Source organism: Dromaius novaehollandiae, chromosome 2 (genome assembly GCF_036370855.1).
Source record: "Dromaius novaehollandiae isolate bDroNov1 chromosome 2, bDroNov1.hap1, whole genome shotgun sequence".
In the NCBI taxonomy this organism is placed as follows: domain Eukaryota; kingdom Metazoa; phylum Chordata; class Aves; order Casuariiformes; family Dromaiidae; genus Dromaius; species Dromaius novaehollandiae.
The window spans coordinates 20904032-20920875 of NC_088099.1; the positions used below are offsets into that span (position 1 = coordinate 20904032).

Consider the following 16844-nt stretch of genomic DNA (forward strand, 5'->3'; position numbering starts at 1 on the left):
CTTTTGCATGCTATTAAAATATATTATGTTGTTTCTTCAATGTTTCCTTGTAAGTTCATTTACTAATATTGTTTTTATTAAAAGGGCTGATGAAATGTTAAGACTGAGAGCCTTAGGCAACATCATCATGTGTAGCATGGATATTTTTTCTGGATAAAGGTGGAAGATTTGATTATATTTGGCCAAACTGTTTTTTGTAATTATATTATTGTAGATTGGCTTCAGTTTTGGCTTCAGAGAGAGTGCACCTATATTTTGCTCCAAATACTGCTCATCAGTAACATATTAACTCCCGCCAGGGAAAATGGGATATATCGCAGCATGCCAGTTCTTCCATTTCTATTTAATACTGCCATTTATTAAGTAATTTACTGATGAAAATTGCAAGATACTCCAGGTTTGTATTCTTTTAGTTTAAGCACTAATTATGGACTATCTTAGATAATCCTGTGTATGTTCATACTTTCTGATTTTTTTTTCTAATCTGATGGGTTAATTATGCAGAAAAAAGCGATATAAGTTGTGGAATTCAGAGTTAGCCATATATACAATACCTATTTGTAAGGATTTTTCAGAAGTTGGACACTCTTTTTGATATCTCTTATATGATTTAAGAGCTTCTGGTCCAATTATGAGTGATGTAAATGAGAATGTGTCACTGATTTCAATCGGAGCAGGAGCAGATGATATTTTTTCATGATTACATCATACATAAAGAAGGCAAATGTGTATGCAAGTCTTATAATAATGCCGTATCTGCATTTTTATGTGTTTTATTACAGTCTGAATGAGTGGACAGTATGGATATAAATCTGTCCTTGATTAAGACAGATTATTCTGGTGTCCTGTTATAAGATTATTTTACATAAACAAAGTTATCATTGACAAGTATAGAATCATTCTGATTTATAGTGCTTTCTGAATAAATATACACGTAAAAATGCTAATTCATGACTGGAATTAGGGGTTTAGATGCATGTTCTTTTCATTCTGCTTTTGCATTAAGGAAGACTTGCATGGTGCTGATTGAAATAGTCATGAAATTTTGCTTTTATCAGAGAGCTATCCTTTAAAATTTACAGATAAGCTAAATCAATCTGTAGTTCTGCAACTGGAAGGTAAGGGAGTATTATAAACTTTTAGTACTAGGCAAATACGTAAGAGCAGTGTGAACCCCCAAATGCTGTATTAAGGTCACACACATTTCAAATTAGAAACCTCTGTTCTCACTCGTAAATGTCTCAAAACTTTCAACTTCTGATCTGCAACTTGTGGTGCTTGAATACTGTAACAGCAGCCACTGGAATTAGTAGATACTGACCCTTGTGCCATACGACAGGGTATACATAACTGTAACCCTGACCAGGTTCATGGGACTGGAGAAAAGAAAGGCTAGAGCTCCTGCATACTGGAACTTTATTATAAAGATGACTGGTTTTGAATTAATCTATCTATATAAAATATACTTACAAAAAGAACATTAGATTTAAATCCTTTTCTCCCCATTCACATGACATCAATCATACTGCTTTATAAACGTAAGGAAAGCAAAACATAGCTCACGCTCCTTGCCTTCAAATTTGTTGTTCTTACCAAGGAATGACTGTTCATTTATCTTGTACATTTCCAGCTTCGATTTTTAAAATTATTTTGGGTATTGTTGCTTTGTAGTTTTTCTTTTGTTCTTACTAACTGCAAGACATGTAACATGACAAGCACTGAGCACCTATTTATGTGGAGCATTCAAGGAAATGGAGTTATAAATATGAATGTTTGATGATAACATGTAACTATGACAAAGATATACCTGCATGAATTTTTTTGGAAGTGACCATACAAAACTACAGTGTATAGAAATAATAGTAAAAATAACATTATAAAAATACAATCTATATAAATATTCAAAAGTACAGAATACATTCTTAGTTCTAGGTAGAAAAGCTCAACCTGAACTATTTGGAGACAGATGTCCCTGTGTCTCTCTATCCCCCAATATCCGTTTTCTGCAAAGCTCTTTTAAATGTGAGAGGACAGAGTTTCCCAACAGTTTATTGCTAGATTTACAATGCTGGCAACAAAGTCATTCTTAAAAAATGGGATAGACTTCTCCCAAGAACTGATCTCTGTTTGGGTTGATGGATTATACGGGCCAGACTGTGACTGTGACTAGCCTGTACACAAGACACTGCTGCAAATGCACAGAAGAACCCGTCTTGGGGGAGACTGCCGCTGCCATCCCTCCGGGTAGCATCTCACACGGGGCACGGATCAGACGGAGTTGTGCTGGTGCCCACACTTTCATACCAAAGCAGGAGGAAAGGTCAGTGCTTCCCCAAAAGTAATGTAAGCAGACTGTGTCCCCATACTGGCTTGCTTAGAGAAAATTGGTTACTTAGAGAAAATTGGTTGCTTTTGTAATTACTCCTAACTTAACATTATTTCAAATAACCATGATCAAGACTACTTATCAGTCAGCACATAGGAGGTTACTTATTTGGCTGTGTATTTTAATATTGTTGATTAGATATTAATAATGTTCATTTTTGATCCTTGCATAGAACTTTAGTTGAAATCAGCAGGGTCTAAAATTGGCAGTATGAGGCCTTATTTTGTATTTCAAATGTATATATTATTTTAAAAAGGTAAAAATAGCTGAAATGGTTTGGTGCATCAACACTTTTCATTTTTTTTTAATTTCTGCCGAGTGCAATGAACTCATTTTGTCCCAGAATCTGCATCACACCACGTAGTTGGTTTAAGAAGCCTTGCTGCCGCAGCCAGCTTGATGTTGATGCCATTGAGATCTGTGGCACCCCGCTTTTGTCGCTGGTGGAAGCAGGGTTAGTTAGATGGTCTGTTGTCTGCAGCACAGAAATTCGGTGGCTCCTTCAGGTCGTTTCTGGTGTACAACCATTTGTTTCCTCTTCTTTATTTCAAAGAGCTGCATTTAAGGGTTGCTGTGCAGTAGTAAAATTAAAGCAGCGCAGAATATGAGAAAAGCATGGTAAACCATTTAAAAATAACTTTCCTTTTTTGAAATTTAAATCCATTATAAAAGGTCGTGAGATTACAGGTATTAATTTCGGCATGTCCTATCCTTTAGTAATTACTTGTGAAGTTGCTCTGACCTTAGATGAGGATAACTTTGTTTTGCGTTACTCAGAACAGCCTGGTTTTGCGTACACATAAACTGGTCATTTTTTGTGAGAAAGATACAAAGAAATGGCATTTAATACACGTAGCATGCACGTGTAGGTGTATTATATGTGCATATATATGAAAGTATTTGATTTCATGTCACTGTATTCGACACGGGCGGGTTGCTCGCTGCCCCCCGGGCCGGCCGCGCAGCCGCCCCGCCCGCAGCCGCCGCCATTTCCTCTCCTCGGCGGCTCGAGGCCTTGGCACCGGCCGGAGTGGGCAGCGGCGGGAAGGCTCGGCCCGCAAGGCTTGGCGGGCGCCAGGCTCTCTACCACATGGCGGCTGGAGAGGCACCGCGGAAAGGGTCTCTCTGCAGGCGGAGCAGGAGCTGCGAAGAAAGGAGGGGCAGTAAATGGCGGCGGGGCCGAGGAGCGGCGCGAGGTGAGGCGGCGCGAGGCGGCGGGGGCGGGGCGCGTGCCGCAGCGCGGCCGTTGGGCCGTCGAGGCCAGGAGGGCGACCGGGGCCGGTTCAGCCGAGAAGCGCTCAGGGGCCGCGGAGGGGGGCGTTCCGCGGGTGCTGCGCACTCGCGGGTGGCCGAGGAGCAGCAGGCGGGAGGGGCGGAGGGCGGCTCCGCCGCGGCATGGCGCTGAGGGCGCCGAGGGCGCTCTCCCGCGGCGGGGCGGTCGGCGCGGTCCTGCCTCCGGCTGCAACGTCGGCGTGTCTGATGTTTCCGGCACTCAGAAGTACCTGGGCTTCCCCTGTAGCTTTTTATTGGTAAAGCAGAAACTCTCTGACCTTCAAACCTTCTACCATCCCTCCAGTTTAAGCAGTTCTACAGGTAATTATTTTAAGAACAATTACGCGAGATGTTACCTCAGGCAGATCGTGTAAAATTAAGAATACAGTGCTATATCGTCGAATTTCAAGTCGGTAGGAAGCTTTAAAATCTGTAGCCTCCTGGCATTCCTGTGGTTCAGTATTTATTCGTGATACATGCCAGAGGAAAATGTAATGCTATACAGAAATAAATGTAACCGAATCCTGTTTGCTTTCACATAATTACATTTATTTATTTCAGTTTAACCTCCATTTGAAATGTCATGTATATCTCAGCTAGACTAATACATTACAAAAATAAACCTGTATGGGAAGTGTGGTGAATAAGCAATTTGTTTTCCTTGTAATTAATGGAATTTTACCTAAGGTACAAGTTATAAATAAAAATAAACTAACAGTGAGTGGTAGTTTGCTGCTGTCATTCAAATAGTAGACAGTTGAGTAATTACAGACCATCAGAGAACTGCTGCAGTACTGATTATTATCTTTTAAGAACTTACCAGCCTTTCATCATTCAAAAGAAACTTGTATTGAAGACTTTAAATATGTACTACTAATAAAATAAGCCTATTAAATAGTGTGATGGTTGGTATTTTCTGTTTACACATGAGAATAAGTCATCTCTCCTTCCTCACTTTGATACAAAATGCAACATTGTGAAATAGGTAACCAAATCTTATTGTCTATGTATATATGTGTCTCTTCTTAGGGCTTGATTGTACAAACATGTAAATAGCTTTACTGAAATGATAAGCTTCGGAGCTGAGTCGGACTATACCTCTGATTAAAGTTATTTGGGTTTTTGTAGGACTGGATCCTTGAAATTTCAGAAAAGCCATGTGTGAAAACGTTGTATGCAAACTAATGCATTTGAACTAAAAAGAAAGTGTACCTGTGGGAAAGATTGGCAATAGTTATATCTGTTATGAACTGGAAATGTATGTAATTTCAGACGTGTTATTTATATGACACTTCATACTTAATGCATGTGTTATTTATCCTTATGAAAGATATTTTTGTATGTGTTTGCATAATTTTAATTTCCAAACCAAACAAGTTGCTAGCCATGAAAGTATTATTGGCAGTTGTACTTCTCCATTTATTTCATATCAAAATGAACAAAACATATTTTACAAATAGAAAAATTGCTAGCCTGAACATTACTTCATCAATTTTAGTTAAAAACTGGGCTTAGGACAGAAATTATGTATCTATAGGTCTTCTCATCATAGAGCTAAACCCAAATTTAATACATTCCATTCTATGATCTTTGTACTTACTAGGATTAACATTTGAAGCATAATATTGCAAAATGTATTTATGCACACAATGATGCTGGAGACAGTGAAATTTACGTCTTCGGGGAAGAATTAGTACAAACAGTGTAATGCTGATTGTAATATGCTTACATCACAAGTACTGCAGAGCTCTTGGATCTTGTCAGGGCTTGGGATTCAACCTTGCAGTACTCATCTGGGTAAACACTCTACGGAGGCACATTGACTCCAGTAACAAGGCATCCACTACCCAAGCTAATCCATATAGTTTGTCTACCTGTTTATCTAGTGTTTATAAGAGAATGGAAGAATCAGTGCTGCAGCTCTCACTTGGAATACTTCCACAAGGGAGGATTATTCATCTGAGTAAGATTTCCAGAACTGGGATCATAAACATCTCTAAACAGAACACTGAACTTGTTAATAATATAAAACAAATGCTAAATATTTTACTCTTCAGTTGTTTTCATTGATCCAGATTCTAATAATCATTAAGACATGTCAAAAATATGGGGATATATTGTTTATACAGAAGGTCATTTGAAGTCCGTGGTAATTTTTAATTCAGTGAATTGTTTTCAGCAGGCATATCTGTATGTAGCATAATCTCTTGCCCGTTTTCATCAAAACATCTCTAAATTCATCATACATGAAAACAGAACTGGAGGAAGAGGAAATGAACAATTTACCAATTTATGTAATTTAAGAGAAATATGTGGGGGGGGCTTTAATGCCTATTCGCTGTATGAAATACGAATGATCCCTACTTACCAAGCTGCAAAAGCCTGTTAAAGGTGGCAGAAATACTGTTTTTTAAAGGGTTCTGTGGTCTTGTGAGACTGTTTTTGTTATAAATCTGCACATGTGTCATTGAACTGGGTTCTCTGACTTGTAAAAGACTATAATTTTGTTAATTTTATCATTAATTTTGTCATGTTTTGGCTAGATACTTTTGGCACAATATTTTGAACCAGCTTTACAAATTGTATGTTAAAAACAAATGGAACAAATTCAGAAAATGAGCTATTTTGAGGTTGCTTGACTATTTCATTGAGAATTGACTATTTTAACTGTACAATTGTGTTGAGTATTTTAATTTAACATGAAAATTTCCAGATGCATGAATAGAATCATGTGTACCTCTTTTTTTGGGAGGGGGGCACTGCAAAGAAGAAAAGATTAAATATCCAGGAATCTGGAAATACCAAATGCATGAATGCATAACAAAAGCAATTGTTAAAATGCTCTTGGTATAGTATTCTAAAAGCTAGTTAATGTTGTAATGACAAGACTATAAAGGGCTATAACACTTAAAAATAAGCCGTTCATGATCATATGTTTTTTGTATTTTGTATTTACACTTAGGTAGTTTCTTGTGGAAATTGAGCAGATGTACAATGTATTAACATGTAGTGTGAAAAAAACCAAAAAAGTTAATGATGCCACAATTACAGCTAGGCTGTATGAAAAACTGAAAATGCTAGATACGTTCTTTTGAAAAATACATAGTTGTAACATGTAACGCAGGATGCTCAGGAGTCTCTTCAGTAGCAATCGGGATATGTTGTTGTGTGTGTTTATTAGTATACCTTTTTTATTAAAGTGGAATTGCATATATGTATAATAATTATTTGGAGGTAGTAAATAATTACAATACAAACCTCAGGAAATTTAGACAGGCTTTATGTAATGAAAAAAAAGTGAGAAGAGAGAACTAGTAAGGAATAATGTTAGTCCTTTCAGGCCTAGAGGGTTCCTGGGCAGGTGAACTGATGAGATTTTACATGTTGTCTGACTGCTGTTAAGCTAATTATTAGCACCCTATATCACAGCCTCTAAGCAGAAGGAGGAGGGCTTTGGTATTGTCAGAACATGCTGTCGTGCACAGCCTGTATTTCCTTCTGCTGGGAGGATTCTGCTGTGCGAGCTGCTGTGTCCTGTGTAGCAGTGGAGATGTGAATGGAAGGATCCCTTCCCCCGGAGATGGCACATCTTAGTAAACGTTCTGGAGACTTGAGCCAGACGCCAAGGTCTGGATTTTGACTAAAGCGTATTAAACTTCAGAAAACTGACCTCTTGTGTTCCCACTCATTAAGCACTGTACGTGATTCTTTACTTAGGGGCAAGTTGTTCTCATTTTATTTACAGAAATGGCCCCCTTGAGTAAGTGGATTGCATGTGTGTGGAAAGGGAGAGAGATTTAGCTTGTGTGTTTCTCTGAAATAGTTTGTAATAGAGCCTGATATTAATAGTTAAAAAGTAATGAAATCCCTCTGCATTCCCTCATGGGAAGCTCAGCAGAAGAACAGAATTGTGGCTCCTTGTAACCCCCTTTCCCAGTCTTACCTCTTACAGACCTGCTTAGCTTTGTTAAATGTCCAAACAACAGTTTTGTTTTACCTTTGATTTCCTTGGTACATGATGCTATAAGGAGATTAAGATAAAATGTAATCATCTGTCTAGTTTCCTTCCTATAGCCATTTTATGTATTAAATTCTCAGGCCCCACTGTGTTCTGCAGGAGATTATCCAAGAAATGATAAATCCTTGGTAGGAGCCATCAAAGCGTCATTGCCAGTTTGTAGCTGCTAAAAAGACCCTCACATCTCTTTCACTGTCACTGCATTATTGATTAGCCCGCAAAATACGGAAGCCGTATTGATTGCAAATATTTAGGGATGAAAAAGGAAACATTGTCCTCGAAGGTATTTACAGTCCTTTTTTCTGTGTTAAAGAGGTCTTTCTTCTCTTGTATTTCTCTTGCTTTCTTCTGCCTATTACATGCTGCAAACTGATGTGTTCATCTGATGATACTGGCAAGATGGGCAAATGGTTTTCTCTCTCTTTTGGGGCCAGTAGTCATCAAAAAGCTAGAAGAGACAAAAGAAGGAGAGTGTTTAGATGAGGATTACTTGATTGGGTTTGTACCCACGTACCTTTGGGCAGAAATTATAGAAAGTAAAACTGATTTCTTTTTTGTTTATATTTTAATGAATTTGTGTTTAAAATTATTTTGACATTCCTGGCAATTTAAACCCTCACATGTCTGAAAAAGGTCTTACATAACATAGGCCATAACAGTCCGTCTCTGTATTCATAGGTTCTCCTAATTCAGTTACAGAAATACTTTTGTGCGGAAAGGATGAAACACAAGACCTTAGAAAAATTGTAGCTTGTTGAACCATTTGGGTGAAATCTGTAAAGGGACTTTGCAAATGAATAACAATGAGATACACAACGATTCCCTGCAGGTTGAGCAAGTTACTCTCGCTGTCCCTTCTCCATGAAGTCCCTGCTTGGCTACATTGGCACATGCAGGTGATTTCTGCCTGGTTAGTGTACAGTTAGTTCTCTGCCTGGTACTTAAGCTGAAATCATTAACATGTGTCTTGTGTACTACCTGAATGAAAGGCGAGTTCACGGGTTATTATTGCCCATTTTTTCTCTTTGCTCCTGCACTTCCCTGTTTCGATTACAAATTCCCCTCCAGGCACAAAGCAAGCTGGACACCTACAGTGCAGCTAAAGAGTTATTTGTTCCCTAGGTGGACACTAATGAATGACTGCAGTGCTGCCCTGAGTGAGGGGGTCCCCACTATTAAAAGTTTAATAGAAAGATCTGAGAAGCTGGGGGCCAAGAGGAGGAGGAGGGGACAGGGAACTGTGAGTAACTCACTAAGTGCCTTCTCTGTTCCTCTGCTGTAGTGGAGATTATTCCATCCATTAGGACAGGAGCGACTGGAGAGAGGTCAGTTCCCGGCATTCTCATCTTTTGCCTTCAGTCTCACCACAAGCTGTTGAAACTGCAAAATATGTTGGTTCCTTTCCACTGTAAAATCTCTGAAAGCAGCAGGAATATGGCCCATCTGAAAAACAGACTGATTGTGACTTTCTGGTTAAGAAACCAGACAAAAGGTTTCTCTCCCAGTCCTCTTTGTTCTTTTGTCTTTTACTCTCTATACTATTATCCTTCTCTATCTCATACTTTTCAGGATTTGGCATTAGGATAGGTATATTTAATTTTCAGACTTAAAGGTTGTTTTTTTACGATTCTCTCTTTAAATGTTCCAGCTCCCACATAAAGTCCCATCTTTGCTAAGCGATCATAAAGTTTCATAAAACAGTGGAGATGCCCTTTTCTCTTTTTTAACTGGGGTGATGATAAACCTCACATTTTTTTTCTCCACCTGAATTCTAGGAAAAGCGCCAGTTTTAATTCTTGATGTAGTCCCCATTACCATATGAAGAAAATGGAATGGTTACAGTTGAGATAGAGAGAGAGAGATGTATCCCTTATTTTCTCTCTGCTATGCATTACCAAGAATATTCTGAATGTCTCTTACATCATCCTCTTAGGGAACAAACTAAACCTCTTGCATTTCATTCCTCTTATAATTGCAAGAAAGAGGTTGGTTGTTTTTTTTCTTTTTTCAGGACCAAAATTTGTGGTGTCCTGGGGTTCTGCATGATGTTGCGTCAAAAGGGGCAACCAGAGAACAATGCTGGAAGAATCTTCCATGCACTGAAGGATTTGAGAGAATTAGAATTGTGCCATAGCCAACCTTTGGTAATCCACATTCGTTTTCATGATGGGCGATCATAACCTCCCAAGTCCTCCATTTTGGCCATAGAAATTCTAGAATTAGGGAACTTTGCTAACCTTCTCATGGTTACTGAAAAACATAACTGGAAGAACTGCAATCTCTTGGGTCCCCTGTGGTTCTTTGTCATCGTGTGTGTCATCTTTTGTAGTGATCTCTGGGAGGCAATGCAGGAACCTTTTGAGGCTGTAAATGCATCCCCAAAAGAGCACTAATGACTGAATTCAGTGCTGGTCTCCTCTTTGAAACTGTATGATTAAGAAAAAGCTTCCAGAAATGGTCTTTGCTATTAAACCTGTCAGCACAGGTTTCTTGAGATTGCTGTTTGGCAGAACCTGCCCGATTCCTGTCTGGAAGTGTCTGTGGTGGATTCACAGAGCTTACCTGGGTTCTTCTTTCCCTCTCAGAACATTGGTGTTCTGGCTGAATTACGGCCTTTGGATGGATGTAAAGCTGGTTAATGCGATCACTTGCAAAATAATTTTTGGAACCGAAGTAGACATTTTCTGTAGTATACTAGTGTATTTCAGAGAGATGTATTAATTGTGGTAAGGATATAAAACTTGCACTTTTCTTGAGATATATAAAGGATTGTGGGTTTGAGTCTTCTATAAAGTTTGCCCTTCACTTTTTTCTTGAGTTTATCCCATTTAAGATAATACTTCTTTAATGTGTTAGTAATCAGATTGTACTGGAAGTTAACATGTGCTTTCATATTGCTCTGAATACAGTTCCTTTCCTGAACTGAGGCATATGTTTAGAACTTGAATCTGATTCCTGGACTTCAGAGAACATCAAAATAGACCGCTGCTCCTGGGAACACAGACTCCGGCAATTCCTCTGCTTTCCTCTGTGTTCCATAGAGACACCATCAAAGTTCAGTTGTACAAGTTTCGTTTTTATTTTTGTGATACTCACTATTATTTTAAGAACACTTAAGCATTCTTGGTGGTGGAATTCTAAAAAAATGTGCAACGAACAGGAAATTTATTCCATGATTAAAGGAATTGCTTGAGAGAAATGTGCTATGCGAGAACCATTGCTTTTACTCTCGTTGATGTTATGCTCACTTCTTGTGCCAGTAACATTTTCTTTTCACTTTTTTTTTCAAATGCTCTCTTAAAATTAAGGATCTTTCTGTTGAAAGCTGTAAAAATGACTGCCATAATGATTGTACTCTTCCCAGTAGTCACTCAGGGCAACTAGATTGCAAGGAATTGCAATGCGCAATTCTCTTTGTAGTGTGTCAGGTGAGATCTGAAGGTCACTTCTGATTGTAGTCCTCTCTATTTGGTTTTTGGGTCCTTTGCCACAGCTGCAGGTTAGATTCCAAATCAGTGCTAATAGTGATGGCTGTTTTGTAATTTTGACGTAAGTCAAGCTGAAATAACTTTTTGTCTCTCTTGAGCATGAGATAAGTACAACTCTACATTTCATGATCCGGAACCAGGCAGCCCATGCTATTTCCCTTTCTGGTAAATGTGATTATGGAGGTTGGGAGAATGATTGACTTTTTAGGTTACCCAACAGTCTGTAATTAGCAACACCCCAAGATTTCAGGATTTTCTCATCTAGTTATATAGCCTTTCCGGTGTGACATGCGTTATAAGACAAGCCAGAGCTAACTGAACTGGAGAGGTCAGTAAAATACCATTGTTCAATCTAAATCTTTACTTTTAAGGTAAGCTGATCCTATTTGCAGAGATATTCTTTCAGTCATAGCACTTTTCTGACTTCACTAACAGACCCAAGAATGTAAGATATATTCTATGTTTTCTGTACGTCTATGTAAGTGTATGGGAATAGTAAGTTAATAAGGTTATAAAAAGTATAGTAAGCCACCTTTGTATTTAAAAAGCAGTGAATCTGTATACAGAGAACTGAATAATAAAAACTCTAAATGCATTTTATTGGGGGAATGAAAAGAATAAAAATCTTAGAACTGGATGAAGAAAAACTGTCTATACCTGTTTCTTCCAACCTCTTGAATCCTTCTTCTGGAATATTTTCCATAGTTGGATGCTTGCAGCGCTGTAAAAAACAAACTTTTGTCATAGAAATCTTAGTGATGACTGTGCTTTTAATAATTTTAATAGTAATGTTGGATTGTTAGTTGTCCCTTTATCCCTTACCATCCCCTGGTAAGGAGTAAAATCATTTATTTCAGAGGAAAATACAAGAAATCTTTTGGTTTTAAGCTGTGCATTTGCAGACTTCAGTTCCAAAAGAAGCAATCAAAAATATATCTGGGAAGAGACTGAGTAGCTGTTCTGAAATTTTTAGTGACTAGGCATCTTTGTAGTTTAGGCTGAGTTGTAAATTGAAAGCTGACAGTTTACCAAAAGTGATGCATAAAATAATAGATAATATAGGTGCATGTGTTTGTAGGGGTTAACTATCTTTTCTTGTGAGCTACTATAGAAATATAGTAGTTAATGAGTAAATGAGTTAATACGAGTGGAAAAATTGTTGTATTTCTGATATAGCTTGTTGAAATGATTTGTGGCACTGTTCTGGGTGAATATTTGGACTTACTTTTATTAGCAGAGGATGAGTGCGTGGTATGTTTATAACACTCCTAACGAATACCCAGTTTCTCCCTTTATGCTATATTGGCTGTCTCTGATAGGCAGGAACCAAGGCCTGTGTCTGAAGAAGGACCTGGATGTCACATGGCAGTGAACTTTTACATTCATGAATCCCCGAATAATAAAATAAGATTATACAATATAAAAATAATGTTTACATATAAAATGGATGTAAATATTATATCTATACCATACAGTTATTTAAACATGTGCTATATTTCTATGTAATATAATTATTTATTAATATTTTTGTAAAAATAAATAATCCATAATAAAATACCAACCCAAGTTTGGTATTTAGATCCTATGTACTAGATACTGAAATAATTAAGCAACTCCAGATGTGACCCAGAAGAAACAGCATGTCGAGGGAGAAAGCTGCCTAGAAATGAACAATAAAGAACTGATGGGTATAAAGGTTTGTCTGAAGTATCATACCTTTCTGGTCTCTGAATGCCTTTAACATCACTTGACCTCCTCCTTTGTTCTGAAAATGCAGTCAGAAACATTCTCCTAAGGGTAGATAGCTACATCTTTTCCATTTACAGAGTAGTGATAGATAGTGTTGCTCTTCTGTGTGATAGCTTATTGGTCAGGGCTTTAGTAGTCATCCAGAGTCATCCATGTTCAGTTCTTTCCCTGTCCTGCTCTGGAGGTTTCAAGCTGAAGAGACAACATTCACTCTTGTGCATGTTCTTTTTATTTTCTTTTGTGCCTCATAAGACTTTAAATGAAAGACTTCAAGATTCGCTGAGGGAGAATGCTGACAAAAAAGGTGCAAGTGACACTGTATCCTAACCTGCTGCACTGCCACTGCCCTTGTGCATTAAATATGCAGGTTTGGATGTCTAATGCCAGTTCCTGTGTTGCTCTCAGAAGCCTAAAAGTTAGATCTTACTTTGCTCAGTATCAGTATATCTAAATCCCTTTTTAGATGTAGCCTCTAGATGCAGATTTTTGGAAACAGTTTACACACATTAATAGTAATGGGACTACTCACGTGTATAAAGTAAAATGTTTAATACTATCCTGATCTCCAGGTCAGACCTTTGTTCAGCATAGTTCCTTGGTATTTCCACTGAATACCCATGTTGCTTGTGCATAAAATAAGACCTGAATGCTGCACAGAACTGTTTGTCTGTCCTTCTACACAAAGAAGATAGAAGGGGCTCCTGGGGGTTGATTCTCCTGAAGCTGAGAACAGCAGCAGTCCAGGCAGGAAGGCATGCTGCCATGAGCATGGTGCCCTAAAAACCATTGTTTTAAAACATTATTTTAATTACTGTTGAGGGTTTGAGTATCTTTTCTTTCTCTTCCACCTTTTAAAAGAAGCTGTTTAGAAAGGTACCAAGGGTATGCAATAAATATTTGAGCTGTAATGTGATAATACTGACATTTAGATAGCTTTTTTTAATCTCAAAGAATATGGAAAAAATTGGAAAGGCTGAGGTGTGGACCTTACATGGTCAGGCTAAAATTACTCAGTGTGTATCCTGACCAAGGTAATGTACAAAATATGAGAGCTGGAATAAGAAGCTCTTGCTCTCACTTTGGTGAAGAGAAGTGCCATCATGTAGAGCTTCATGGAGTTACAAGGAAAAAAAATGAAGCAGCTGATGTTGTAAGACTTCCATAAAGATTCAGATGATATAGTCTGTGACAGAAAAGGGGAAAATATTTGCTCACGTTTGAATGTGAAAACTTTGTTTATTGTAAAATAATATTTGAAGTAAAATTTGGTAAAGTAATGGGAGTGTTAGCTTTTCTCTATTGCTGTTGTCAGAGCCTTAGAAAGGTAGACATAACTCACCTACATACATTCAGTAAGATGCTGCCTATTTTAATAATCTAGTAGTTTCCTGCAGTCAATTAAAATTACTTTGAAACACATTAATAGAGCAATTTTGCAATGCTATTTGAGAATTACATTTTGGCTTGTATGTATAATGGAGGAATTAGTAACACTCATGAAGAAACTATTTTAACTCTCTGATTTGTGAATGAAGAAAACCTGTCACTTGCACTGTTTTTTCTCCCCTCCGATAATATTTTGTAATATGCAAATAACATTTTTGTACGTGTTTTGTTTTGGTATATTTTGGCCCATAGTTAGCTAAGCTGGAGCTCCTAAGAAAAAGGCTTTAGTTTGGTGGCAGGGTACGTCGGCGCGGCTGGAGGACGTGAGTTGCGCTGTGGAAAAAGCTGCGAGCGGCAGTCTCTGTGGCGCAATCGGTTAGCGCGTTCGGCTGTTAACCGAAAGGTTGGTGGTTCGAGCCCACCCAGGGACGCGTCCCTCTTTTAGCTCTCCCACTTCCCCTCGCAGCCCTCCGTCGTTTTGTGTGCGCGCCGGGGGGAGGATGTGAGATTAGCGCTGGCGGCTGTGCAGGCGCCTTGTGTTGCTGAGCAGGGGGGCCCCGGAGGGGAGCCGCGGCAGCGGCGGCCCCAGCTGCGGCGGAGGCAGCTCCCTCCCGCCTCTCGCCCTGGCAGTGAGCGATCTCGCCGCTGCGACGCCCTTGCGCTGGCGGGGCGAAGTGGTTCCCGGCGTGCGTCGCCCTCCCCCTGGCCCGGGCACCGCGGGGTCGCGGCCCTCCCTCCCTCCCTGTCCCGGCGAGCTAAGCCGCTGGCGGAGGAGGGTCCCGCCGCCCCCCGCCCAGCTCCTCATGCCTCGCCGCCGCTGCCCCTTTCCCCAGGGCCCTGGGTGCCCCGGGCACCGCATCTGCCGAGACCCAGTCTCGGCACCCGACCCCCGCGCCCGGAAGGCGACAAGGGGCCGCGCTAGCGCTGAGCCCTGCGGCTCGGTTTTGGTCCCCGTGGCCAGCTCTGAACTGAGGCTTGCGAGGGGGTGTCTCGGGGAGTTTGTTTACCCCTTCCTCCGGCAGCGGAAGACGCAAATATCTTACTTGAACTGCATAACAATAATTAACGATGATGCGGAGTAATTAGGATTTGCTTCGGGAGGCATTGGCTTTGTGGCACTCTGCTACTTGAGCTATTACTGTCGGATAACCGGGGTTGGAGCCGAGGCTCCGGGGGGGGGGGGGGGCGGGGGGATGCCATTTGCAGAAAGGATTATTGTAATTAGTGTTTTATATGATTATCGTTGTTATCGTCACTGTTCATTAGTCTAGAAGTAAAACGCACAAACAACTTTTTTCTCTCTCTTTCTCTCTTCCTGATGGACGAAGGCAGCACAATTTTACAGCCTTCACAACTGGTGCTAAAATCGTCGGGAAGAAACGACGCCAAGGAGCAATCTTACACGAGAGAGTCGGTAGAAAGGCGAGCCAGCCCCGCTTCCAGCTGCCCGGATGGTTGCAGGCAGGTTCGCCGCGGCCGCGGAGCGCCCCGGCGCTGCGCTGCGCCGCCCCGGGCGGCCCCCCTGGCGCCGGCAGCAGCAGGGCTCCTCAGGCCCGTTTCCTGCTCGCGGCTGCGCTGCCTCGCCGGGCTCTCCCAGCCCGCGCGAAGCCGCTTTGCATAAATGAATGTTAAAAGCAATTACGTTGGGAGCTTCGCCTAAACGTATCAATTAGAAGTTGGCACCTTCGCCATATCTGAGCCCGTGACCTGATTCAAATGAGCATTTCGGTCGTGTAAAATACGGCTGCCTTCCAGACCAACTTCTGCAAAGTCTGCTAGGATCTATTTACAGTTTATAGAAAACAGAATTCATATTAAAAATCCCTCCTGCCTCAGTGAAGTTGTATTTCACAGATCTCTTTCTTTTCAACTCGCCTGTTTTAAATAAAGGATAGAGCCCTGTTAAAGGTCAGGCTATGCCATTGATTTACCATTGATGACAAGATATGGCCCTTGCTAGCTAAGATACTGGGGAAAGACATTTATTTAGAAACACTCAAGAATCATTTTAAAGTAATAAACCCTAAATCGTTAACGTGTTGTATCTGCAGCAATTCGCTGACATATTTTTGTATCATCTGGATCTTTTACATTTCAGTAAAACATTTTGAAAAATTGGCAGCTTGTGCCCAGCATCAGGGTACGTGTAGTTCACTGCAGGACCCATCTAGTGTCGTTAGCAATACTTAACCCATAAATGTTTCCTGCAAAACAGTGGAATTTTATTTTAACCAGAGTCAATTAAATAAATCTCTTTCTTGCTATTTACATGTTGTTTGCAGTAAAGGGATCAAACCCGATAGCAAAAGCATCGTAGGAGGATAGAAATTTAAAAATCTGCTTCTGTCTCTGTTCGCATTGCCTCCCTACCATGTAGACATTAAAAGTTAACAGTAATAAAAAAGAGTGAGTGTAAAGCAGCAACGACTAGAAAGCTAGTAGCAATTTAGGAGCTAAAATTTACAAAACCGATACTGCAGGAGGAAAGACAACCGATCGTGGGACCATCAAGCAGTCTTGCTGTCTTTACCAAGTCCCAGGATGG

The 16844-nt window shown here is 40.0% G+C and overlaps 1 non-coding gene across 1 annotated transcript; it reads left to right on the top strand.

The window, feature by feature from the left end:
* The first annotated feature begins 14656 nt into the window (after positions 1-14656).
* On the top strand, positions 14657-14730 carry TRNAN-GUU (transfer RNA asparagine (anticodon GUU)). Its single transcript has one exon. It is a non-coding gene; the product is annotated as a tRNA-Asn (tRNA).
* Positions 14731-16844: the final 2114 nt, after the last annotated feature.